Source organism: Natator depressus, chromosome 1, assembly GCF_965152275.1.
Source record: "Natator depressus isolate rNatDep1 chromosome 1, rNatDep2.hap1, whole genome shotgun sequence".
NCBI classification, from domain to species: Eukaryota; Metazoa; Chordata; order Testudines; family Cheloniidae; genus Natator; species Natator depressus.
Genome location: NC_134234.1, coordinates 241,701,530 through 241,729,303, shown reverse-complemented (window position 1 = coordinate 241,729,303; position 27,774 = coordinate 241,701,530). Strand labels below are relative to the sequence as shown.

Sequence of the window (27,774 nt, the reverse complement as noted above, 5' to 3'; positions counted from 1 at the left end):
GTGCCACCCATTTTGAGTAACTCTTGAATTGTTTTGAGTCATCTGCAATGGTGGGTGGGGGGGGGTGGCATGACTGCCTAATCCGGAGATGAAAATGAGTTGTGAGTTGGTGATTGTTCTTGGTTATTAGAATCATCCAATTCCTCTACAGAATCCTCATGCATCTCTGTGCTCAGTAGACTGCCCATGGTTCCCACTGTGCCCATTGCATTGGGAATGGCATGGGGGGGGGGGGACATCCACAGGTTAGTCAGCCATGGGGGCAGGTTCCTGTGTAGACGTTCCCTGCCTGAGGAAGAGGAATGTCCAGAGTAGAAGTCTGCCTCATCAACATCAGCTTCCTCATCGCTGGAGAATCTGGAGGCATTTGGTGAGTGCGGTTGTACCGGTGCCATTGGCAACGGAGAACTGTTGGTTCTGAGTATTGGTGATCCCGGTGTGGATGAAATTCTGATATCAGCTGAGGGAGCACAATGCCATGCTCTTATGTATAGAAGCCTGGGAGATCGATCCTGTCCGCTTGTGCATGGCCTTGACCAGTGCCAACTTAGTGCAGTCAGGTATCGGCTCCGTAGTGTGCGGCACCGCTGGAGGTGGCATAGCTAGCTGAGGCGCTGTCAGTACCATGTCCTTCCTTGGAGGTTGACTTATGCCTGCAATCCTTATCTCTGCCAGCGGAGGTCCCGGTACGGATGGTGCCGGAGGCACCCGGAGCATCAAACACGTTCACCCTGCTGGTCGTCGGCACCGCAGTTAGTGATCTTGGTGGAGACTGTTTTCTCTTCAATGGTTCTCCATGAGCAGGAGATGTCTCCCTGTTCTTCAACTTTCTGGAGGAGAGGGTACTCGATCTGTCCAGGGAGGAGGCACCTGGAGAATCCACTGATGGGGTTGTTCCCCAAGCGAACAGTGGTATGAGGGATTTATCCATAAGAATAATTTTGACTAAGAGATCCCTGTCCCTCCTCATTCTGGCTTTAAGATTGCTACAATGGTATCATTTCTGGGGAATGTGCTCCTCCCTTAAGCAGTGGACGCACTGTGAGTGTCCATCGGAGACAGACATCACGTCCTTACAAGAAGCACATCTTTTAAACCCAGGAGAGCCTGACATTTTCAGAATCCAACTTCAATTGTGGAACTAAAAGAAACAGAGGGGTAACTCCCTTAGGGAGGGGTTGTTTTTTTTAAAAGGGGAATTTAACTGATTAAAAACAGAAACCTAGATCAACAATGAACTAACTACTGAGGATTAAACTTAAGTATTTCTAACTGTTTCCTAGATGATTTTGTGACACTGCCATTGGAGCTCTGTCTGCAGCAGAGGATGGTTGAGAAGAAACTGAGGGGGTTGGGCGAGCGCTGGTTGAATCGCCAACAGCACCGCAAGACAGCTACTGCGCACACGCATCCCAACAAGGCACTGCTACTGAAAATCTCCAATCAGCAGTGCCGGGATGCACCGACAGTTGAAGTGGAGCACCCACAGGGACAGCACTCGAAGAAAAATACAAATTTCTTCTATAAACCCAGTGAACAGATGAATTAGAGACTGTTCTGATCTCAGTCACTGTTTTGTTTTTCCCCTTTTCTGTTTAACCATATTTGATATGCAATATGCTTTGGATTCTGGAAAGAGCTTTTCTCTAAAGACACCAAAAATAGTGAACTGAGATTTGAATTGCTGAGTTGGCCAGGCTATAAAAATTCTGTCACAACTGATTTTATTAAAAAAACATTGTAGGTACAGTATCCATGTCAATAACGAATATACAGATACAATGCATGAACAGGATGGATTAACAGGTTCAGCTAAATATTTAAGTTATAATACAATCTTTGCTCAACAAAACATTACTAATTATTATTTGTTTTATCATAGCACCTAGAAGCCCTAGTCATGGACCAGAACCCCCGTTTCCAGCGCTGTACAAACATCACAGCAAGACAGTCTCTATTCCAAAGAGCTTACAGTTTAAGGGATTGTCTTCACTGCAACAGTTAGCCTGAGTTAGTGCATTCTGAGTTAGCCTAGCTCAAGCGTGAGCAACCACACTTCAAAACACTGGAGCTACACAGAGTGATTTGGTTAGCAGCATACATTGACTGGATTAACAGCTGAAGAGTTGTCCAAACTTGAGTTGTTGCATCCTCTCTGCGATAGTAGCTCAAGCATCAACATCACTTGAGCTTTATTAGTAAATATTAATTTTATGATTCTTTTGTACACTTCTTCTAGCATTTGCAGTGCTTGCCAAGCCACCCAACAGCAGTTTCATCAGCAGAATGAAGGGCCCCAAGCCTACCATGAAGTCTAGTTAGTTGACATTTGTTGACAACATGAGCTATTGACTGACGGCGGCGACATTGACAACGTGGGCCATTGTGCAGACCCAAGCGTAGAGGCTGGCTGCGCGTATTCCTTGGCCAGTTTGGAACCTGTTCAGCAGAGTCCAAAGCTGACATGGAAGGTCAAATCCCAGTGGTCAAATGGTTGGATCACCGACAAGCAAAAATATTTCAAACATCTTTAGCTAACCACTCATTCTGCCATAGGGTAGCTGCTGACAGCTTCCGATCTGGCAGTTGAGACCATAGTGGATGCCTCGACATAAATTGTGCTTTGGGGTGACTGAAGATGTCCATATACAGTGGGAGATGAGGACTGGCACATAGCTTTTCCACCAGTCCACCTGTAGACTCTCCATGATGAACGTGTGGAGGAGCTATGTTGCTCAGAACTGGTAGCCATGAATAGGAGTGGGGCACAGGATGCCTGTGATGATGCACATGGTCAAGTTCAATTCAATGTCGACCAATTTACTGTGAGGTGAATGACACCACACAGGGGCACAGTATTCCACTGAGGAACAGCGCCAAAGCCAATGTGCAAAGCGTACACTAAACTGTCATGATTCTTTGGTCAAAGAACAGAATCCTTATTGTGCAGCACTTTGTTTTAGACTGAGCTAGTGTGTGACTAGTGGTTAGGAATGTGCGTACTCTATATACTCTTTACCTTAATCTTGCTGATTTAATCCAGATGCCCAAAAAGGGACCCTTAGCAAAGTAACATAGGATGTCTGTTACTACAAATGAGTGACGTAATGAACAAAGCATGTGACTGATATGGAGTTATGATCAAACTATGCTCAGTGATGGTTAAGAGATCTTATTTATGAAGTAATCACCCACTGACAAATTTTTTAACTTACAAAAACTTGCTTGCTACTACAGTTGCACTTAATAATAATAATGACTATGTTAAAAATCCCTGAAGCTTATCAATCATGTAAACTGTATTGAGAATCATTTTAAGGGTCATTTCTAATGCATAAATTTGGACATATAGAAATGACACTTAGACAAGCAATGCTGGTTTTAGCCTAGTTTGCTTAACATGAGGGCAATGTTGCCTTAGTGGCCTTGTTATTAAGCAAACCTGCTTACAGTTGTAGCTGTAGGTAATGATGTCCTATACATCACTATAACCACCACTTCTTTAATTCCTTATTTTGCAGGGTGGATTGATTAAATCAAAGCAATATTTAAATGCCTCAACTGAAATTAATTTTAATCAACTTTTCCATTTGTATTTCAGTTATTTTCTACAGGTACATTCTCACTGGTTGATATAACCATTAAAACATGATGACTTACAACTACATAGAATCTTTACACTAGATTTGGTACATCTTTTTTTTATATCTAGGAGGGTACACCGTAGCTATACACATGTATTTAAACTAGGACTGTCAAGCAATTAAAAAAATTAATCACGATTAATCGCACTGTTAAACAGAATACCATTTATTTAAATATTTCTGAATGTTTTCTACATTTTCAAATATATTGATTTCAATTACAACACAGAATAAAAGTGTACAGTGCCATGCAAATGTAAAAACACTGCCTGGCAGCCTGCCAGCGGATTACCCTGATGGGCTGCATGCGGGGCATGTGCCGCAGGTTGCCCACCACTGATTTAGACCATCCCTGACAGATGTTTGTCTAACCTCCTCTTAAAAATCTCCAATGACAGACATTCCACAGCCTCTCCTATATATACTAGTTTAGAATTTTAAAAAAATTTAAAACCTTTTTTCCCCCAGGGAGTGTTACCCAAAAACAGGTTTTGGGAGCCCCTAGAATAGCCTACCTATTGCTCCCTTAATCTGTCCTTCCTAAAGTACAGGTTTCCAGGTTAGTTAAGGAAAAGCTTGAAGGACAGAGATACAGCCTTCCAATAAATGATTGACAGGCAATATTCCTTCCAAAACAAGGCACCTTTTTATTAATGTAACTAATAATTTCTAATACAGTAATAACCTAAAAACCTAAATAAAACACAAACCCCTTATTCTAAGCTAAAAAGCATTTTAAACCGCAGTAACGTATACAGTTCAAATGATTTTAAGTGAGTGTGCTCTTTAACAGATGGCCAGTCTGTTACAGATCGCTGACACATATACATCTTTATTAACCTACACACACACACTATAATACTTTATGCTATACTATGCTACACTATAATTATCACAAGCACGCTTACTGTCCGTTGATTTCTGCTGCAGCCACTTGGTTGCCATCAGCTTCAGGAAGCTATCAGCTTGGCTCTGCTCCATCCCAATCGCTTCAACTCCTCTGGAAGCTCCTGTCCTCTCCATCCCAATCTTCTCCCTACTGCTCTTGCTGCTCCTGAGTGTCTACTTTTATACTGTCCTGTCAGCTATCAGTTCCTTACTGCACATGGTCACTGTCAGTTGTTTACTTCAAAGTTATGACCTGCTGAACTTTCACTCACTTGGCTTTCTGCCAATGCATTTTGGCTTTCTGCCAATTTTATGCTGTTTACTTAGTTTGAAGTTCAAGCAATCAATCAAGTGTCAAGCTCAGAAAATATCTTGTGACCTGTGGTGACCCCTCTTTTTTTTTTAAACTACTTTAACCTACCTTCTGCCCTTGACCTATTTTCAGTGACCATGTGACTTGCAGCATCCAATGGTATGTGACATGCAACTTCTAACAGAAGAGTGACTTTTGCTTATTCCAAATGGAAGCTAGGGACACAAAATGGAGTCTGAGGAATTTCTCCAATACCAGAATGGCCTTACTGAAGTTCTCTCTCTCATGTTTTAACCTTATTTAACTTAGCTAATCAATAAGCTAATGACAGCAGTAACTATTTAATCACTACTTATACTCCTGGGGGAATTGTGCACCAAAAAATTAAAAATCTGGAACACGTTTCAGGGGGAGGGGGAGGGAGAGACACTGTTAGGGAGCTTCCCCCTTGCAGACCCTGGCTGACCCCTAGCCTCTCCCAATCAGTCAGGCACGTGTCCTTCCACCCCCACTCAAGACACCCACTCCCCCCATCCCCATGTGGCCCTGCACCCCCTCCCTCTTTCCCCATGTGTCTCCGTGCCCCCACTTAGCCCACTCCCCCATCCCTATGTGGCCCTGCCCATGTGCCCCTGCACCTCCTTCCCTCCGTGGCCCTGTGCCTCCATTCCCATTCAGTCCCTGCCCCAGTCTGTCCTCCCCCACTAGCCCTTATGAGCCCCTGTGACTCCCCAGCAGCCCCACACTGTCCATCTCCCCACAGCCCCTGCCTCTTGACCTGGCCCTACAGGTGCTGTGAAGAAGGCTCTGCAGGCTCTCTCTCTTCCCTAGCTGGCTGGCAGCAGCTGTGTTCTATCACCCTCTGGTGGACAAAAGATGGAACTGCAGCAACTTTTCAGCAGAAGCTTTTTCTGTGCAAAAAATTAAAAATATGTGCAGCTCATTAATTATGCGCACGTGCAATGGCGCAGAATTTCCCAAGGAGTATACTGAGACCATCTGTGGCCATAATTATCTCTTAATGACTTGGATATTAATCAAGTCATTACTCAATGGCTTGCTGTTACATTGATTATAGAACACATCTGTTATAATAAATGTGCCCTGCCCATCTGGTCAATTACATTGCCCATTTATGACAACCACCAACTTTTGTTAATTAGTCCTTTCTCCGCCTCTGGACTATGTCAGCAAGGTCAGGATAAGGCGAGTGGATATTACAGTACAGTCCTACTAATGATAACAGATGTTAGTCTCGCAGTAGCTCAATTTAAAATAAAGCACTATTTTAGACACACTGAAGGAAAAATCTAGTAGGCCCAAACTAATAGGCCTAAAACTTTGGTCAAGCTAACTGTATATATAAAGCATAAGAAGAGAGTGAGGAAAATTCCACTGAGGGGCAAATTGCAAAAGCACAGCTTAAGAAATGTACCATAATCGCTAGAAGTTAGAAAAAAGTTAACCACAAAGGGAACACCTGTCAATAACAGGAAAAGCTTAAAGAAAAGGAGTACTTGTGGCACCTTAGAGACTAACCAATTTATTTGAGCATAAGCTTTCGTGAGCTACAGCTCACTTCATCGGATGCAACAAAAAGCTTGTTTTTCGCTAAACTCCAAGTAAGGCAAAGCTACTGTTGAAGCTTGCACTATATGCCAAATAAGGAAAATGCTGTTGAAGGAAGTGGGTTTGGCAAACTGTGGTTTTCAGCAATATAAGCTCCTGTATTTCTGTTTACGCCAGAGCAGCTCCGGCTGACTCTCCCTGTATGCGCATGCTTGAATAAAGCTGGCCTCAGGCTTGTTCTGAACCAAACACAGCGCGTGATTAATTTTCCACCACAACACTTCGGCCAACACAGCAAGAATTCTGGAATTTTTGGCCAAAGAATCGTGATCTTAATACACGTAAGCAATCATAAAAGATTAATATTTACTAGCACTGGTTTACATAATTGGTAAGCTGAAGACACCTGTTTCAGGGATAAGGTCAGCAGAAACTATTGTGGTCATCTAGTCTGACCTCCTGTATAACGTAGGCCAAGAACGTCCTCAAAACAATTCCTAGGTTATATCTTTTAATAAGAAGATCCAAACTTAATCTAAAAATTGTGAGTCATGGAGAATCCACCACAACCCTTGGTAAACTGTTCCAATGATTAGTTACTCTCACCATTAAAAATGTACCCCTTATTTCAAGTCTAATTTGTCTAGCTTCAACTTCCAGCCATTGAATCATGTTATATCTGCCTCTACTAGACTAAGATCCCATTATTAAACATTTGTTCCCCCTGTAGATTCATATAGACTAATCAAGTCACCCCATAACTTTCTCTTGGTTAAGAAGAATCAACAGCTATTAGCCAAGAGAGTCAGGGATACAACCCCAACCTTGAGGTGGTCCGAAATCTCTGACTGCCAGAAGCCAGGAGGTGAAAAACTGGGGAAGATCATTCCAACTGCCCTGTTCTGCACACTCTCCCTGAAGCTCTGGTATTGGCCACTGACAGAGAGAGGATACTAGGCTAGATCAACCATTGGCCTGACCCAGGTTCTTAGAGTCTATCACTATCAGGCATGCTTCCTAATTCTTTTATTATTCTGAGTGCTCTTCTCTGAACCCTCTTCAATTTATCAATATCCTTCTTGATAAAATAATGTATTGTTCAACCATAAAAGATATCTATAGCCATATCATTATGACAAAACATCTGTTAGAGTGCTTCCTGATAAACTAAAAGCATCTCTCAAAAGATCATTACTTCATCAATTACAGAAAACAGCTACCCCCTTTCCTCAATCACAAGTAGCCCGTTTCTGGCCATCTGGACACATTTCCTAATAGTCACTGGGTCAGAGGACACACAATCTATCGCTAACAATATGCTATGGTCAGCAAAATTCAGCTTATTGATAACACAATAGGGCAGATAAAGTTAAGCTTAAATACAAAGAATTATAAACACAAGGCATGGTGGGACTCTGGCGCACCTACAAGAATCAAAGCGTAGTCATAAGTTACTATGGTGAGGTTATTTTTTTTAAAGTCATCCCGTGAGGCTAGCTAGAGTAAGGAAGCCTGTTATTAGCTCAATGGTCAAAAAAACAAAGGTTGAGAGGGCTGTACAACTTGGTTCTTAAGACTCACAATCTTCAGCATTCCAATAGCTTTCTGAGCACAGACCAAGCCTCCTCAGCGTTTATTTGTAGAGAGAACCTTCCATTGGCATGAGAGTGAGTTTATGGAGCCATTTTTAGTGATTCTGTTCTTGTATTTCCTTTTTACGCTACATGCTTTGGCCTTGGAAATAGCATAAACTATGTTTTCAGTGCACTTCAGAGAATTCTAGTTCATCACATCTGTGATGCTAACAATTTATATCCCTTATGATGAAAGTTCTCTTCTTCTTTAGCTCTACAGATGGGTTTGGTAGTTCAGTCACACCACTCAGCTTCTGGGTGTCCCTTCTAGCCAAGCCAGAGTTTTATATCCTCACAGTATAACCTTAAATGTGCATTAACGGTTCTAGGCTGAATCATAAATGCAAGTCCTGAATGTACACACCATGGTATTGAGGGATATATGGAGATCAGCATGTCACAAAAACTGATGACTGGGGGATTTTTACTTACATTGCCAAAGTTACCATGTTTTCATGTTCAATTCAACATCTTTGAAAACTATATTTTCCTTTGTGTTCAAAAGAATTCTAATCTGCACTAGTCTATAATGGTTCTTATGTCAGGGTCACCACCTTTATATCTGAGCACAGTCTGACCAGAACAGGAATCTGAAGGATCTGCCCCCTCCCAGGTGAGTGCCCTGGGCTATGGCAGGTCTTTCTAGTCTCTCTGGTTGAAGCTATTCAAATGTGTATAAAACAGTTGAAGGAGTGTTAGAAAAGTAAAACTAAAGTGATATCTCCAAGACAAAACATGGAACTCAAGTTTTAGAAATAGTGGAAATCTCAACACCATCTATTCTAAAGATACTATGCACACTAAATAGAAAACTTTTAATTGTGTATGTGAAATTATCAAACAAAACGGTTAGTGAACTGAATTACTTTGTAGTCATGCTAACCTTTATTGTGGAATCCAACTAGTAGTTCAGTTGTCCTAACCTGTTCTTTTTATATGCAGAATAGGTCAAAAGCAAGATGCAAGTTGTGTTGCTTTTGCCAAATATGAACTGGGTGCTAGGCAGTTAATGCAGATGTCTCTGTGGGCTACTGACATCTGAATGCTGTGTACAAAACCACTGAATCATTCCATTTACGCTATCTGAACTAGTACCATCCAAATAGATATGCATTAAGTTCTGTGTAAACTCCGAACAGGTTTGAATAACAGGAACACCAAAGGTTTTCCTTAGTACATGCACAATAAACTGTGCGAGTGTATTTTGAGTTACAATTGATCACTGCGTTTCCCTACACATACCCCCTGAAAACCGTAATGAATAACTGCGGAGCATCGCGCACCCAGGAGGCTAACCCCTGGGAAATTTATATCCTTTGTGCGATCCCAGGGAGCCCGTTTGAGTAACAGCAACGCAACACGGGCTGGAGCAGGCATTAACCTGGGGACACGCCTGGGCCCCAGGCTCTTTCCCTCGGCACCGGCTACAAGGAAAGCCGGGGGGCGCCGCTCCCTGCCGAGGAGCGGAGACAAAGCCCCCACCCCAGCCGCTGAGAACCAGCCCCCGTTCGGATCGGCGGCTCACAGGAAGCCACGAGGCCGGCGGCAAACACTCCCGGCTGCGAAGCGTTGGGCGGAGGCAGCTCCCCGCCCCCGGCTCCCCGGGGCCGCTCACCCTTCCCCCCACTAGGGGGGCCCCTGGAGCCGCAGACAGCGGCGCAGGCTGATGACCCGCAGCTCCCTCCCCTCTCGGAGGAGCAGCGACGCCCCCCCCCTTCACCCACCCCAGCGGGGCAGCGAGGCTGATACGCCCCCCCCTCGGTTCAGCGAGCCGGGGCGGGGGGGGGGAAGGTTCCACTTGCCCAAGTGCCCCGGAGCCCGGCCGCCGCCGCCACCACCTCTCCCGCGCGCTCCCCAGCCGGCCGCGCAGGTACCTGAGCATGTAGCGGGCTCGGAGAGGCGGGCGGGACGGACGGTCCCCGTGAAGCGCAGCCGGCGGCGGGAGCTGGAAGGAGGCGCGGCCAATGGAGTTGTTGGGCCGGAGGGGGGCGCGGGAACCGTTCTTGGTCCCCAGAGAGCGCGAGACGCTGCCCGAGCGCCGCGTTCCAAGCGGGTCCCGGACTGACCCGCAAACTGCCCGGCCCCGCCCCGTCCGCCTGGACCCGCCCCCAGGAGCGCGAGACGCTGCCTCGGGTCTGCTCACACGCTGCCTGGACGCCGCCTTCCAACCAGCTCCCGGACTGACCCGCAAACTGCCCGGCCCCGCCCCGTCCGCCTGGACCCGCCCCCAGGAGCGCGAGACGCTGCCTCGGGTCTGCTCGCGCGCTGCTTGAGCGCCGCCTTCCAACCGGGTCCCGAACTGACTCGCAAGCGGCCGGCCCCGCCCCGTCTGCCTGGACCCGCCCCCAGGAGCGCTCGCCCCAGAGGAGCCGGCGGCGGCAGGAAAACTGTGTCTCGCGCGGTCCTAGCGTCCTCCGCATTCCAACCGCCCCCACCCGCACCTTGCGAGCAGAGCCCAGCGGCAGGCACCCGCGCGCTGCTTCCCCCAAGCCGAGCGAGGGGGGGAGGGGCTGCCGTCTGGCCCCAAGGCTGCCCTGCAGCCTCTCCGAGTCCCGCAGCCGCGGTGGGGGGGAGCTGCTGAGCCAAAGTTTATGGCGGGGGAGGGGGTTGGGTTGCAAGCAGTGAAGAGGCTTTTCCAAGGAATTGGAAATTGTTCAGCAAAGAGGGGCCCCCCGCTGATGCAACTGGGCCAGTTGATCACTGAAAACAAAAATGTGAAATAAAAATATTGGGGTGGGGGCATTTCTCTTTCTTTCCCCTCCCTCTTTCCCTCCTCCCCCATTGGAATAAGCCTAGCAAACACTAGGGGTCGGTTTGGTGAAAATTCATAAATTTGCAAATAAAACAAAACCCCCTGTTATTGTCGTTATTGATTGACTGTTTGATTGCAGAAAACAAATAACAAGGGGAAGGGACCTCAGCTACACACTGGGCTGCAAAGGCACTTAGTCCAGAATCAGAGTGGCCTGGCCACGCTGAGAGTTACACCAGTGTTGATGATAATGGAACCAGCGTCCCAGAATGCTTTGACCTAGGCCAAAGGAGAAGGGGGAAAATACTGTCTGAAAAAGCAATGTTGCAATGACAATTTCCATATAAGGAATGAAATTATGCTAAAAGACTACAAAATCAGTTCTCACTAGCAGATGCATAAAAAGTGTACTTTGCTTTATTTCTGTAACTACAAACATAATTGAATATGGTGTTTGTGTAACTACTATAAGATGGTAGCTAGTACTAAATAAGTGAAATATATGTAAAGTGCTTTGTATGTATGCTAAATTGTATCACTTTGGAGTGCATTGAAGATGAATACTTTTAATCTCCCTACATGCAGAAAGCTTAGCAGAACCTGTCAAACTATTGTGCCAGCTGCAGAGCCATACCAAGAAAGACAGGAGAAGATGAATGATTTTGTTGATCCTTAACCAACACTCCTTCTGTACTAAGCTACGGCTAGTGTAGGATATCTTTACATTTGCTGACTACTGGAAAATTATGTTCAAAACAAGATAAGAACCTGGTAAGAACTGTTGTGGAAATCTTGGGTAATGCATGGAGAGTTCCATCAGTCGTAAACAAGTGTCCTATATAGATAGGCTTGCATTCTTTTGAAACAGCCCTATGGTGTTGTTATTACCTACAGTGGGTTATTCGACACTCAGACCCTAACACAGTGTAACTATTGTTACGAATTATTCCAGTTAGGACACGTACAGTTCATTTCTAGGCTGAGGCAACCAAATAAAGACAAACTGCAGAGTATCTCAAAGTTTGTAGGTTTATTACGCTCGAGCGTGGTACCGCTCTGTTAAGCAGAACGGGACCCCGATTACAGGTTACACACAGATTATATACTGTTGGCAAAACATCCTGCCTGTGTGCCTCGGGGGGCCTAAACCAATAAACCGGCCTTCTCCTTATCTATTACCAATCCCCTGCAGCCACCTTCCTCATGCAAAAAAGCTGAAGTGGCAACTATTTCAGGCATGTCGGCTGGTTCCTGTCTCCTTTGTTTCCCTTATCTTGAAACTGTCCAGCTGTCCACCTTGAAGGATCCTTCTTTCCTTGGTATGTGATGTGATCGCTTCTAGTTAATGGCCGAGAGGAAACCCAAAATGGAGTCACATATGCTAACTAGGTTGATTTCCCCTTACAGTCCCTCCTTTTCTTATGTACGTCAGTAAACTATATCGGGGCAGAATAACCTCAATGCAAGATTAAAATTTGCCGGCAGCACATAGTACAGCATTGTAGGCATATAAAGAATAATACAAAAACAGAAACAGCCATAAGAATGAGGTACAAAATATGCCTTCCCCAAGCCCCCAAGTCTGGCAGCTAGGAGGTGAGCCAGCTCCAGGCCTCATGGAATCCGGTACTGGTGTCATCAAGGGTGACACAGTGAAGCGAGGTGGCCTGCTGCATAAGGGTGTGGATATTGGTTTCCACCCTGTGGTGTTGATTCACAAAGACACAACAGCTTGAGTTAACAAGAGCACAAACGCCCCCCTGTTTGCAAGGAGATAGTCCAAGACTAAGCGGTTCTGCAGTGTGGTCTGAGATAACTGAGTCACCTCAATTTGAAGGGTAGACAAGGCATCTGCGGTGGCATTTGCCATTAATTCTAAGGCTGCAGAAATATTAACTATAGCCTTTTCCAATTCACTCACCCCCACCCAGGGCAAAAACCAACGAACAAAGGAGTGAAAGCCTGTAGGCCGTTCAGAGAGAGGGTTTAATGGGACATTTTGTCGGTTCCTCCATACCAGGTTCCGAATTTCCCCCTGGGCCAGGGTTTGGTGTACGGCAACAGCGGGTACTATGGCTCCTAAGGTGCATGTACCACACCAACCTGCCAGGAGGACCTTATAAGCCATGTGGTTGCACTACCGGAACCAGCCTGATCCTTCAGGGACCGGCCACGGCGCCCTGGAATACTTGGGGGGACTTGCCACACCAGAGCTAATGCGGGTGGTATCATTGCACCCTACAAAGTTACCCACAAAAACTGTATTTTCGAAATTCTTACATCGTGACACACATAAAGCATAACTACCCTGGGCCACCATATCAATAGACCAAGTTTGGATTTTAACATTCCAGTTAAATGGAGTGTCTGTCCATAATCCGGCCTGGAGCGTTCGGTTGAGAGGGATAGGCACCCCTACCAGCAGGATTCCCTGACCTATGTACGTGGGGGTATGAATACAGACCCAACACTGCTTTCGGTTAACCCCCTGTGCTATAGCATGGGTTAAATCCAGGAAGCTGTTGCCTTCCCATCTGTGTAGCGAACTCGAGAATAGAGAGGGGATTCCACAGGCCACCCATACCAGTATTTGCATCCTCCCGTGTACCATGCAAAAAACAGGACAACAAATATAAGTCCAAGTAACAAGAAAACAAGAAGTTCTGATAGAGTCTCGAGATCCCAATAGTTGGGGAGTTCAGCCCAGGGAGTGCCAGTGGTGTTCATTCGCGGGGTGGCTCATCAGACAGCTCGTCGGGCCCAGGCGGGGGTCCCTGCGCCAACTTAGCGTAGCTGTGATGGATCCAGGAACTTCTACCTGCAACTTTTAAAGCAGAATAAGTAAATAACAGAACCTGGTACGGCCCCTCCCATCGGGGTTCCAAGGGGTCTGTATGGGGGAAATTTTTTACCACCACCCAATCCCCTGGTTTGAAGGGATGACCTGTAACCCCAATGGCGCGGTTTGAAACAATTGAGCCACAGACTGGTTGTTATTGAGCTCTATTTGTAATCTGGCTACATACCTGGCTAAGGTCTCATCTCCATCCAAAAGGCTAGTATGAGCAGAAACATAGGTTCTCGGAACCAAAGCCGACCTCCCAAACAGTACCTCGAATGGGGACAAGCCCAGGGGCATGCGTGGGGCCCGCCTTACGTGCCACAGGACTATGGGCAAAACCTCTGGCCACTTCAGTCCAGTCTCTTTGCAAAACTTTGCTACCATCGTCTTCAGGGTTCGATTCATGCGCTTCACCTGCCCTGCCGACTGGGGGTGGTAAGGGGTGTGGAGTTGTCACGCAATCCCCAGGCACCGGTACAGCTCCTCTAAAATCTTTGCAGTGAAGTGTGATCCTCGGTCCGAGTTGATGACTTCAGGGACTCCATATCTGGGCACAATGTCTTTCACTAGAAATTTTACCACAGATCTGGCATCTGTTTTTCTGGTTGGTACTGCTTCGGGCCATCCAGAAAGTTGATCCACTATTACAAGGACATGGTGAAACCCCAAGCTTTTAGGCATTTCTGCATAGTCCACCTGTAATCGCTGAAACGGGAAGTTAGCCCAAGGTCTCCCCCCCCTAGTGTTGGCATCGAGCCGAGACCGAGCAGAGAAGGCCAGGCAAGTAGAGCAGGAGCCAAGAGCTCGCTTCACCGCCGGATAGACATGAGGCGCTGACCAACATTTAAGAATAGCAGCTGCAGTGGCCTGAATACCGGCATGACCCAAAGAATGAAAATAGTGGGCGGCCGAGAGCAGATAGCGATGGGGGAGAATAGGTTTGTTCCCAATTCGCCAAACCTTATCGACGCCTTCAGAGCCTTCCCAACGTTTCCAGTCCTGGAGCTCATCAGGCGGCACATCAGCATACAAGTGCGTCCAGTCCGTCAGCAGGAAGGACGTATCCAGAAGAAGAGTTGATGACACCGGGAGGGGCTGAAGGGCAACAGTCTTTGCGGCCGCATCAGCCAAGGCATTACCTTGAGAGACAGGATTCTCAGACTGCTGGTGAGCACAACAGTGGACAACAGCCAGTTCGAGAGGACCTTGAATGGCACCCAAAAGTGCAGAGATTAAAGGCCGTTTGTAGTTTTAGTGCCTGAGGAGGTTAGAAACCCTCGCTGTTTCCAGAGCTGGCCCGTAGCATGGCAAACCCCGAAGGCATATCTAGAGTCTGTATAAATGGTAACAGATTTCCCAACAGACAACAAGCAAGCTCTAGTAAGAGCATGCAATTCCGTGCCCTGAGCACTAAAGGAAGGAGGAAGGAGGGCTGCTTCTACAACGGTTGTCTGAATAGTGACGGAATAGCCGGATACCCGTTGGCCCTCCAAATAGAAGGAGGAGCCATCGGTAAAAAGGGACAGGTCCGGGTTTTTCAGAGGGAGGTCACGTAAATCCGGGCGAGGCTTACCGCTCTCAGCGACGATGTCCATACATACATGGTGAGGCGTGCCATCCTCCGGAAGGGGTGTCAGTGTAGCGGGGTTGAGGACGTTGCAGCGGCGAAGGGTGATGTTGTCAGCAGCCAGCAGAATCAGCTCATATTTGTGTGCCCGCTGCGGAGACAGCGCCTGCGTTGTATGCTGTTTTAAGAGAACCTCAACCTCAACCTCCAGACAGTCAAAGGGTGCCCCAGAACAATAGGGCATGACCGTTCCACCATAAGGGCTGCAGCGGCAATGGACCGCACACAGGAGACTGATCCCCGAATGACAGGGTCTAATTGTACGGAATAGTAAGCTATGGGGTGTGGGCGATCCCCTAGGTACTGCAATAGGACACCGCTGGCCACTCCCCGCTGCTCGTGACTGAAGAGAAAAAATGTTTTACAGTAATCCGGGAGTCCCAAGGCGGGTGCAGAGATCAGGGCTTTCTTTGTGGACGCGAAAGCGGCTTCCATCTCCGGGGTCCAGAGAACAGGATCGGGGTTAGAAGTTGTGGTGGCCTGGACTAACGGTTTCACCAATTCCCCGAAGGCCACTATCCAGGGTCAGCAGAACCCTACAGCCCCCAGGAAAGCCCGCAACTGCTTTTTTGTAGTCGGGCACGGGTAATCCTGGATTGCCTGCACCGTATCGGGGAGAGTAAACGCTCTCCAAGCCGAATCACAAAACCTAAATAGATCACTTGGGTTTGGCACAGCTGCAGCTTGGATGGAGATGCACGGTGGCCCTTATTAGCTAATGCAGTAAGCAGAGTAACAGAATCAGCTAAACATGCATTATAACCAGAGCTAACAATCAACAAATCATCCACATATTGGACTAGAACAGAGGAGCTAGGCAAAACAATGTCTTTCAAATCATCGGCTAGAATTCAGGGAAAAAATAGTGGGGGAGCCTGAGAACCCTTGGGGGAGGCACGTCCAAGTTAGCTGCTGACCCCCTCAAGTGAACGCAAACAGATATTGGGAGTCAGGGTGCAAAGGAATACTGAAAAATGCAGCACACAAGTCTACAACCGTGAAACAAGTAGCCGACTGGGGAATCAGTGTCAGGATAGTACTCGGATCTGGGACCACTGGGTGGGGGGTTATAACATAACTATTTATCGCACGCAGATCTTGAACGAACCGATAAACTGGGCGCCCATCCAGGCCCGGTTTTGGCTTTTTCACAGGAAGGATAGGAGTATTACAAGGAGAAATGCACAGAACCAAGACCTCCTGTGTTAAGTAGCTAGAGATAAGAAGGGAAATACCTTCCTCCGCCTCCTTCAGCAAGGGATATTGTTTTACGGAGGGAGGCGGCCCATCCCTCACCTGCAGACTGACCGGAGTGGCTGATTTAAGGAGGCCCACGTCGGTGGAACTCATGCTCCATAAAAGGGTGGAACGCTGGACAATTCTGTGGGGAGATCGGGAATCAGGGTAACCGAGGCCATAAGAGAAGCAACCGCCGAGTCTGGGACGGACACGAGAAGCCCCTCGGGGGCACAATATATGTGGGCTCCCAGCTTGCTAAGCACGTCCCACCCAAGAAGGTTAGCGGGGCCTTCTGGCATGACAACAAATCTATGTGACAACTTTAAAGAACCCAGGTCCACAGGGATTGGGCAGGATAGGGGAGCCGGGCACGGGTTGCCCTCAATACCCTGCACCCAGACCTTGGTATTAGAAAGAGAGCCCGGAACAAAAGTTAAAGTGGAAAGGGTGGCTCCGGTATCCACCAAAAAGGGCACAAATCGTTCCCCAATTTTCAAGTAAATTTGCGACTGCAATCCAAGATCCCATTCCAATTCTCCCATGGCTCCCAAAATCTCCGCCTCTAGTCACTGGGGATTAGCGAAGTCCTGGGGAGCGTTAGGGGGAAAGGAAGAACCGGTCTCCGGCTGATCGTGCCAAGGAGCCCCTCCTGGAAGCAGGGGGCATTCCCTCTTCCAGTGCCCCGGTTGCTTACAATAATTACAGTTCCCGTTCCTTGTCCCACCCCAGCCTCCTCCCCGTCCTGTCCCGCGTCCGCATCCGCTCCCCCTTGTATTCCCCTGTCCCTGCCAGTGCTGATTCCCCAAGGGAACCTGCAATGCGGCTGCCAACATTCTTACTTCCTCCTTCTTTTGCTTACGTTTTTCCTTAGCTTTCTCCTCATCCCTACCATTAAACTAGTGGCCAGGCAAACTACTTTGCTTAGGGGTTTCCCTGGCCAATCGGGAACTTGTTTAGTTAAATACTTCTTTATGTCCGGCGCCACTTAATCGACAAAGTAAGAGACCATCATCATGCGGCTAACCTCGGCTTCTGGCTCCACTCCTCCCCCAACCATTCTAACCTGCTTAAACAAGCGGGCAAAAAATGCAGACGGATGCTTGTTTAGGTCTTGCTGGCACGCTCTAATTTTTGACCAATTTTCCGTCTTACTACCCGCCCTACGGATGCTCTCCAGGAGCCCTTCCCGGGCAGCTGAGAGGCGGGCCCAGCCATCAAGGTCATTAGGATTCCAACCTGGATCGGCTTCGGGCCAAGGGGTGCGATTCTTAGCGTCCCCCACCCAACGCCGATTAGCGTCTAGAATAGAATACCTCTCGTCAGGGGTAAATAGGGTTTGCAAAATAGCCTGGACGTCTGCCCAGTTAGGGTTGAATGCCGTAAAGACTGAACGGATAATCTCTAGGACTCTTTCCGGATCGTCGCGCAACCTCGGCATCTGTGACTGCCAGGTTACCAGGTCCCCAGGGCCAAAAGGGCGGTGGACCGTGACCATAGTGACACGGTCAGTGCCCGTCACAACGGGCTGTTGTATCAGGGGCGCTTGAAGCGCAACAAGGGGTAGGGTTAGAGACGGGTATAGAGGGGCAACAGGAGGAGGAGTAGGGGGAAGAGACGGAGGAGGGGAAGCAGCACAGGGCGGAGCAGAACCCGTAAGCGGCATGCAAACCTTAGATCTGGTACCAGAGCCCAAAGTTGAGAGGCGCCCCTTATCTCGGGTGTATGCCCAATTATCCCATACATACCAATAATCCATTTGAGCTGGATGCTTGTCCTCCAGCTGTTGTCTAAGGCAGGTTAATTCATCCTGTCCAAAAGTTCCGTCGGGTGGCCATCCAAAGGGCGTCTGAATAGTCAGCGCTGGCCACTCGACTTTACACAAAATTACAGCTCTCCTTTTACCTAACCCATGGGTGCCAGAAATATTTTTCCAATTCTCGAGAATCTCAGCCAAAGGGGTTCCCCTGCTCACACTCTGCCCAGAGCACATTCTAGGGCTACCAAAAGAACGCCTAATGTGCCACCTTATCACCTAAGCAATGGCCCACACTCCCGTTCCTCGGAGTTCTCGAAGGTGAACTCACCCAGTGCCGGCTGGAGTTCTCCGAAGGAAGGAGTGCGGCTTCGCTTACAAGGGCGAGCCTAGAGTCCCATCTGGGTCGCCAAAACTGTTACGAATGATTCCAGTTAGGACACGTACAGTTCGTTTCTAGGCTGAGGCAACCAAATAAAGACAAACTGCAGAGTATCTCAAAGTTTGTAGGTTTATTACGCTCGAGCGCGGTACCGCTCTGTTAAGCAGAACGGGACCCCGATTACAGGTTACACACAGATTATATACTGTTGGCAAAACATCCTGCCTGTGTGCCTCGGGGGGCCTAAACCAATAAACCGGCCTTCTCCTTATCTATTACCAATCCCCTGCAGCCACCTTCCTCATGCAAAAAAGCTGAAGTGGCAACTATTTCAGGCATGTCGGCTGGTTCCTGTCTCCTTTGTTTCCCTTATCTTGAAACTGTCCAGCTGTCCACTTTGAAGGATCCTTCCTTCCTTGGTATGTGATGTGCTCGCTTCTAGTTAATGGCCGAGAGGAAACCCAAAATGGAGTCACATATGCTAACTAGGTTGATTTCCCCTAACACTATATAGTATTATACCAGTAAATTTCCTCATGTGGACAAGTCCTTTTGCAACATATTTGGATACCTACGTAGCTGCAGCAGCAAAAAATGCTCTCTGCCATCTGCAGCTGGCCAAAAGATTGTACCTGATCTAAATGAATGCTGATTTGGCTACAATGATCCACACAAGTGTGACATCTATCTGGGACTATTTCAAGTCTCTTTATTAAGGAAGCAAGTCTCCTGCCTTGAGGAAGCTCTAGCAGCGATCTACACAGCAATACAGGTTACCAGGAACACATCATCCCGTTATGCCACTCTCCACACAAGTATCAGGGGGTAGCCGTGTTAGTCTGTATCCACAAAAACAACAAGGAGTCTGGTGGCACCTTAAAGACTAACAGATTTATTTGAGCATAAGCTTTCGTGGGTAAAAACCCCACTTCTTCAGATGCATGGAGTGAAAATTTCAGATGCAGACATAAATATACTGACACATGAAGAGAAGGGAGTTACCTCACAAGTGGAGAACCAGTGGTGACAGGGCCAATTAGGGGGGAGGGATAGCTCAGTGGTTTGAGCATTGGCCTGCTAAACCCAGGATTGTGAGTTCAATCCCTGAGGGGGCCATTTAGGGATCTGGGGCAACAATTGGGGATCCTGCTCTGAGCACGGGGTTGAACTAGCTGACTTGAGGTCCCTTCTAATGCTGTAATTCAATCAGGGTGGATGTAGTCCACTCCCAACAACACAAGAGGAGGTGTCAACTCCAGGAGAGGCGAAGCTGCCTCTGTAATGAGCCAGCCACTCCCAATCCCTATTCAAGCCCAAATTAATGGTGTTAAATTTGCAAATGAATTTTAGTTCTGCTGTCTCTCTTTGAAGTCTGTTTCTGACGGTTTTTTGTTCAAGTATAGCTACTTTCAAATCTGTTATAGAATGTCCAGAAAGATTGAAGTGTTCTCCTACTGGCTTTTGTGTGTTACTATTTCTGATGTCTGATTTGTGTCCATTTATTCTTTTATGTAGCGACAATCCGGTTTGGCCAATGTACCTGGCAGAGGGACATTGCTGGCACATGATGGCATATATAACATTAGTAGACATGCAGGTGAATGAGCCTCTGATGGTGTGGCTGATGTGGTTGGGTCCTCTGGTGGTGTCGCTAGAGTAGATATGGGGACAGAGTTGGCAACGAGGTTTGCTACAGGGATTGGTTCCTGGGTTAGTGTTTCTGTGCTGTGGTGTGTAGTTGCTGGTGAGTATTTGCTTCAGGTTGGGGGGCTGTCTGTGAGCGAGGATTGGCCTGTCTCCCAAGGTCTGAGAGAGTGAGGGATCATTTTCCAGGATAGGTAGTAGATCGTCGATAATGTGCTGGAGAGGTTTTAGCTGGGGGCTGTGTGTGATGGCCAGTGGTGCTCTGTTATTTTCCTTGTGGGGCCTGTGCTGTAGCAGGTGATTTCCGGGTACCCGTCTCGCTCTGTCAATCTGTTTCCTCACTTCCCCAGCTGGGTATTGTAGTTGTAAGAATGCTTGATAAAGATCTTGTAGGTGTTTGTCTCTGTCTGAGGGATTGGAGCAAATTCGGTTGTATCTTAGGGCTTGGCTGTAGCAATTGTGTGATGTGTCCTGGATGGAAGCTGGAGGCATGTAGGTAAGTATAGCAGTCAGTAGGTTTCCGGTATAGGGTGGTGTTTATGTGACCATCACTTATTTGCACTGTAGTGTCCAGGAAGTGGATCTCTTGTGTGGACTGGTCCAGGCTGAGGTTGATGGTGGGGTGGAAATTGTTGAAATCCAGGTGGAATTCTTCAAGGGCCTCCTTCCTGTGGGTCCATATCAGTGGTGAGCTGGAGCCGGTTCGCACCAGTTCGCTAGAACCAGTTGTTAAATTTAGAAGCCCTTTTAGAACCGGTTGTTCCGTGAGGGACAACCGGTTCTAAAAGGGCTTCTAAATTTAACCGGCCAAAAGTGGCGCCTTAGGCGCTGACTCCATGGGTGCTCCAGCCCTGGAGCACCAAGGGGAAAATTTGGTGGGTGCAGAGCACCCACCAGCAGCTCCCCGCCCCACCCCCAGCCCCAGGTCACCTCCGCTCCGCCTCCTCCCCTGAACACACCGCCCCGCTCTGCTTCTCTGCCCCCACAGGCTTCCCGCGAATCAGCTGTTCGCACAGAAAGCTGGGGCAGGCTGAGATGCAGGCCACGGCTTCCCGCTCAGGCCCAGGGAGGTGGAGGTGAGCTGGGGCGGGGGAGGGGCACGAGGCGGGCCGCCCTCGCAGCAGCAGGTAACCTGGGGGCGGCGGGCACGCAGGGGAACCGCTCCCCACCCCAGCTCACCTCCACCACCCTTGGCCTGAGCGGGAAGCTGCTGCCTGCTTCTCAGCCCTCCCAGGCTTCCTGCCGAACAGCTGATTCGCAGGAAGCCCGGGAAGGGGGCGGAGAAGCAGAGCGGGGCAGTGCATTCAGGGGAGGAGGTGGAGGGGAGGTGAGGTGATCTGGGGCCGGGCGTGGGGAGGGGAGCTGCCGGTGGGTGCTCTGCACCCACCAAATTTTCCCCGTGGGTGCTCCAGCCCCGGAGCACGCAGGGAGTTGGCACCTAAGGCGCCACTTTTGATGTGATCAGTGGGGGAGCAGCCACTCCCCTCCTAGCTACGCTCCCCTGCCCCTAGGAGCCAGAGGGACCTGCCAGATGCTTCCTGGGAGCTGCCCCAGGTAAGCACCTCCAGGACTCCCCCTCCTCGCCCCCCCGCAGGTCCCTCTGGATCTTAGGGGTGGGGTGGGCACCCACTATGGTGGCCCATGAGACCCTCCTGCCCGGTTCTGGGGAGGGGAGTGGATGGGGCAGGGGTCCTGGGGGGGCCATCAAGGAACGCGGGGGGTTGGATGGGGCAGGAGTCCCGAGAGGTGAGGGTGGGCAACGACCCCCTTGTGGGGTAAGGAGGGAACCTGTTGTTAAGATTTTGGCAGCTCATCATTGGTCCATATGATGAAGATGTCATCAATGTAGTGCAAGTAGAGGAGGGGTCCTAGGGGATGAGAGCTGAGGAAGCGTTCTAAATCAGCCATAAAAATATTGGCATACTGTGGGGCCATGCGGGTACACATAGCAGTGCCCCTGACTTGATTGTATAAGTCATCCCCAAATCTGAAATGGTTGTGGGTGAGGACAAAGTCACAAAGCTCAGCCACCGGGTATGTCGTGGTCTCATCAGGGATACTGTTCTTGACAGCTTGTAGTCCATCCTCATGTGGAATATTGGTATAAAGAGCTTCTACATCCCTGGTGGCCAGGATGGTGTTTGCTGGAAGATCACCAATGGACTGTAGTTTCCTCAGAAAGTTGGAGGTGTCTCGAAGATAGCTAGGAGTGCTGGTAGCATAGGGTCTGAGGAGAGAGTCCAAATAGCCAGATAATCTTGCTGCAAGAGTGCCGATGCCTGAGATGATGGGGCGTCCAGCATTTCCAGGTTTATGGATCTTGGGTAGCAGATAGAATACCCCTGGTCAGGGCTCTGGGGGTGTGTCTGTGTAGATTTGTTCCCGTGCTGTAGCAGGGAGCTTCTTGAGCAGATGGTGTAGTTTCTTTTGGTACTCCTCAGTGGGGTCAGAGGATAATGGCCTGTAGAATGTGGTGTTAGAGAGTTGCCTGGAAGCCTCCTGTTCATAATCCGACCTGTTCATTATGACTACAGCACCTCCTTTGTCAGCCCTTTGATTATAATGTCAGGGTTGTTTCTGAGGCTGTGAATGGCATTGCATTCTGTATGGCTGAGGTTATGGGGCAAGTGATGCTGTTTGTTCACAATTTCAGCCTGTGCACGTCTGTGGAAGCACTCTATGTAGAAGTCCAGTCTGTCATTTCGACCGTCAGGAGGAGTCCACGCAGAATTCTTCTTCTTGTAGTGTTGGTAGGAGGGTTCCTGTGGGTCAGTGCACTGTTCAGTGGTGTGTTGAAAATATTCCTTAAGTCGGAGACGACGAAAGTAGGCTTCCAGATCACTGCAGAACTCTATCATGTTTGTGGGGGTGGTGGGGCAGTAAGAGAGTCCCTGAGATACGACAGACTCTTCCACCGGGCTAAGTGTGTGGTTGGATAGATTAACAATATTGTTAGGAGAGTTGAGGGTACCACTGTTGTAGCCCTCTGTGGCATGCAGGAGTTTAGATAGTTTACTGTCCTTATTCCTCTGTAGAGAAGTGAAGTATGCGTTGTAAATGGATTGTCCCATTTTTTGTACTCTCTGTACAAATTGAACACAAAATCCAATTCAAGGTTGCTCTCCTAGCTTTCAGAAGAAAGTTTGGAATGGGTCCATCTCTCCTCCTGTAACCATAACCTCCCACATCAGCCGCATTCCACTGTAACAATGTTACTGTTGACAAATTGGGTTAGGCCTGTGGGAGTTAGGAACTGAACCAGAAATATGGAACCGTGTTGCATTCAGATCTTAATATAAAACCTCTCATTCACTTCAGCTAGGCTTTCCCACAATAATACTCTCAGTCTCACAGATATATTCATTTCAAAACAGCAAAAACCCTAAACTCTCTTCCCTTTAATAATATCCTTATCTCACTAATTCTCCAATCATAATGTCTTCCAGTCTAGGCAGGAACTGAATTTTTAATATAAACAAAACTTTCTTCCGCAAATACCTTTCATCATAAACAAGCAGAAATGTGTGAAAGACCTTTTTCACCCCCATTTTCAGAGTCACCTTTAAAAGCAGATAGAGATGAAGAGACACATGGACCTGGTCTTCACTAGAAAAAATGTTTGTTAACATGTTAAAATCCTAGTGTAGACAAGACAAGTATTTTTAACACATATGAGGTGGTGAGTTAAACCTGAGGATCCTCACTAGGGTTAAAGAGTTAATACAAATCTGTGCTAGGGTATTAACATGTTAACATGTTAGCTAACACACCTTTTTCTTTGTGAAGACATGGCCTATAAAGCTGTGTTCAAAGCTAATATACATCAGCAGTTAAAATAAGTGATTTCAAACCCAACGACTAAGTTTGTATTCTGTCTCTCTGAGCAGCATCTGCTGAAAGAGAGAAAAACAAGATGGAAACAGTTGTCTCTGCTCTGATTGTTGTTTATGCCCTGGATGAAGAAAGAAGAGCTCTGGGAATTCAGCTGAGACATCTGTATCAGAGGTTATCTGGATTACTAGCATCTTATTTTTATAAAGGGCCAGAGAAAGCTATTATGCTGGCCATGACATCCTGGGAGTGAACAAAGATTCTTTTGCAGGAATGTAAACTATCTCAGCAGAGGCCATCTAGTTGAACACATCCTTTCATATGTTACCTCAGAGCACAGAATAAATTACTTCCCTAATGATAAAAAATAGCAGAGTGGCAAGGCCATTAAGCAAAGCCATTGTTTTACATGTATCTCATGGAAACAAAGTACTAAAACCCCCACACCCTCTTCAATACATATGATGACTGAATACATATGGGAAAGGCACTGCCATTAAAATGCAATGTGATGCAAATCAGCCGAAGAAAAACAGGACACTTTTGCCTCACCTAAAATGGGCATTTAATCAAATTAGCTGAACTGATTTTAAATGGCTTAAAAGAGGTTAATAGTTTTAACATGGATTGACTGACCAGTTTAGCCTGGGCTAGACTGAATGTATCTATCTAAGGTATTTATCTGGTCCCCATCACTGCAGTATCTGAATACCTCACAATTGTTAATGTATTTATCCTCACAATACCCCTGTGAGGTATGTAAGTACTATTTTTACAGAGGGGAAACTGAGGCACAGAGCTCAAGTGAATTGCCCAAGATTACAGGGACTTGAACCCAAGTTTCTGGCTAGCACCTTATCCTCTCTAAACCCAATTTAAACTTTTAAATATTTAAACAGTTAAAACATTTTCAGCTAACTCAAAGGCTCAGTGTAGTCAGTTTCTGAAGAAGGAGTGATCTAAAGATGTCTAGGAGAAAACAGAATTATAACCATAGAAAGTAAAATTAAAAGAAGAAAACAATTACAATCGGAGAAAATATCCGTTTGGAGAGTGAAGGAAATGATTGTCTCTAGTCTAATTTATCAATTCAGGGGACTGATGACTCAGAGCCTTTCATCTCTAGTTTGCCAATTAACATATAACCCAGGGTTCTAGTTAGAGACGGTTGATAGCAGCGTATGTTTGGCAGACTGTGTGCAATGAGTTTTGGTGGTCTAAGTCCTGTCACAGGAATTAGTGTAGCATAATTTGGAATTTTGTTGGTACTTGTAGCCTAAGCAGATAAAGCAAGGATTGAACTGGCATGGAGAATTCACTGTCCTTGCTCAATTGAGGTGGTTGCTACAACGGTTGAGGCAAATTGTGGGAAAGTTTACAAGTCTGCTACATATCCTGTATCTGTTCTTTGGACAGAGAACTACAGTCCTCAGAGCTGGCAAACTGACACATTTGCTGAATACTACATTCAAATCACACACAAATAAAAACTTTCCAATGTAAAGAAAATGATCAATCTTACTATGATCAGAAATAGCTTATAGGGTGACCAGGCTTAATTGCTTACCAACATTGCCCTAGCTTTGATCAAAAAAAGTACGTTTCCTGATAAGAGACTAGAGTAAAAAAACTTTCAGGGGCTGAGCATACTTACCAAAGACCCTAAAACTATGGAACTTGTTTCCATCACAGATCAGGATGAGCCCCAGTTTCACGAGACTCAGCACCAGATACATCTGTGTGTAGATCTTCCCTTTACCTGAACTACAGGTCAATAATGTCCTCCGAGTAGGCAACCATTAGGTACTATAATCATTTGGGATAACAATGAAAGAAGGGTAAAGAATGTTTTTGCTTTTAGAGCAGAATCAGTGTGATCCTCATTTCATTGTATACCACACCAAGATACTAGAGTGATTGCTATGTTATAACTAATGAATTAGATTAGATTATCAAAGAGATAAAAATGGAAACCTGATCTGAAGGGGGAAAAATATGAGTTTTCTACTATACTAGGAAAGAAGAAGCTGGACATAGCATTTGAGTCCGGCCACTTAAGAAGGGTAGAAACAGGCTAATTGATTACCCAATATTCACTACCTGTTGTGGAGCATATCTCCTAAACAAATGTAGTTAACACTGAAAACAATTAATCTGTCAGTTTCCTTTGCAGAACGAGTTGCATTTCAAAGAGAACAATTTGCCACCTTCAGCCTTTCGGAAATTTGTCTCCAGCCAGACAATAGTGGGAGCAAATGTATGCACTCTACCCCCATCCCACCCAATACAACAAGATGTTATCTTCATTGCCTGCAAAAGCTATTTCAGGCAGCACAGACAATATATCAGCTAGTACAGGGGTTCTCAACTGTGGTCCACTGCTTGTTCAGGGAAAGCCCCTGGCACGCCGGGCCGGTTTGTTTACCTGCCGCGTCCGCAGGTTCGGCCGATCGTGGCTCCCACTGGCTGCGGTTCGCCGCTCCAGGCCAATGGGGGCTGCAGGAAGCGGCGTGGGCCGAGGGATGTGCTGGCCACCCTTCCCGCAGCCCCCATTGGCCTGGAGCAGCAAACCGTGGCCAGTGGGAGCTGCAATCGGCCGAACCTGTGGACGCGGCAGGTAAACAAACTGGCCTGGCCCACCAGGGGCTTTCCCTGCACAAGCTGTGGACCACAGTTGAGAACCACTGAGCTAGTAGAACCTCAAAGATACCAACACCAGAGTTACGGACTGACCAGTCAACTGGACAGCATGTGGAACTGGAAGTAAGCAATCAGGCAGCAGCAGAGACCAAAAAAACAAACCAGGAAATGCTGTACTTCAGGGATTTTCAACCTCTCTCTTTCTGGGCCCCCCCTCCAACATACTATAAAAATTCCAGGGCCCAGCAGAGAGGCTTCGGGGCTTTGGCCCTGCAGGGCTCAGGGCTTCAGCATCAGGGGGTCTCCAGACTTCAGTCATGGGGGTAGGAGGGGTTAGGGCTGCAGCTGCAGGGTGGGGGGTCAGGGCTCCAGGTGGGATGGGGGGCTCAGGGCTTCTTACCCTCAGGAGCACCAGGGCTCAGGGCTTTAGAGCCAGGTGGAGCTCCGGGGTGGGTGCTTCAGCCCCACAAGGGGATGCTGGGGCTCAGGGCTTCAGCCCTGCGGTGGGACGCTGGGGTCTAGCTATGGGGGGAGCGTCAGTTTCAGCCCATCATCAGCATGGAAGCTGATGGGCTGAAGGAAGCATGTCCCCTGGAATAGTGGTTGAAGCATGAAGGGACATATGAATCTTTAGCACATCTGGCACGTAAATATCTTGCAACGCCAGCTACAACAGTGCCATGTGAACACCTGTTCTCACTTTCAGGTGACATTGTAAATAAGAAGCAGGCAGCAGTATCTCCCCTCAATGTAACCAACCTTGTTTGTCCGTGTGATTGGGTGACCAAAAAGTAGGACTGAGTGGACTTGTTGGCTTTAAAATTTTACACTGTTTTGTTTTTGAGTGCAGTTATGTAACCAAAAAAAAAATTGCATTTGCAAGTTACACTTTCACGATAAAGAGATTGCACTATAGTACTTGTATGAGATTAATTGAAAAATACAATTTTTTTGTTTTTTACAGTGCAAATATTTGTAATAAAAATAAATATAAAGTGAGCACTGTATACTTTGTA

The 27,774-nt window shown here is 47.4% G+C and overlaps 1 protein-coding gene across 2 annotated transcripts in view; it reads right to left on the bottom strand.

Annotated features, from left to right (window-relative positions):
• RESF1 (retroelement silencing factor 1) overlaps nt 1-10,147 on the bottom strand; it is a 54,497-nt gene extending 44,350 nt beyond the window's left edge. Inside the window, exon 1 of one of the 2 annotated variants that reach the window (XM_074939474.1) lies at nt 9,923-10,147. The gene's annotated coding sequence lies outside the window, so the exon portion shown is untranslated. Of the gene's footprint in view, nt 1-4,552; nt 5,192-9,922 lie in introns of those variants that run through there. The other variant, XM_074939465.1, reaches the window with a different exon arrangement.
• Nucleotides 10,148-27,774: the final 17,627 nt, after the last annotated feature.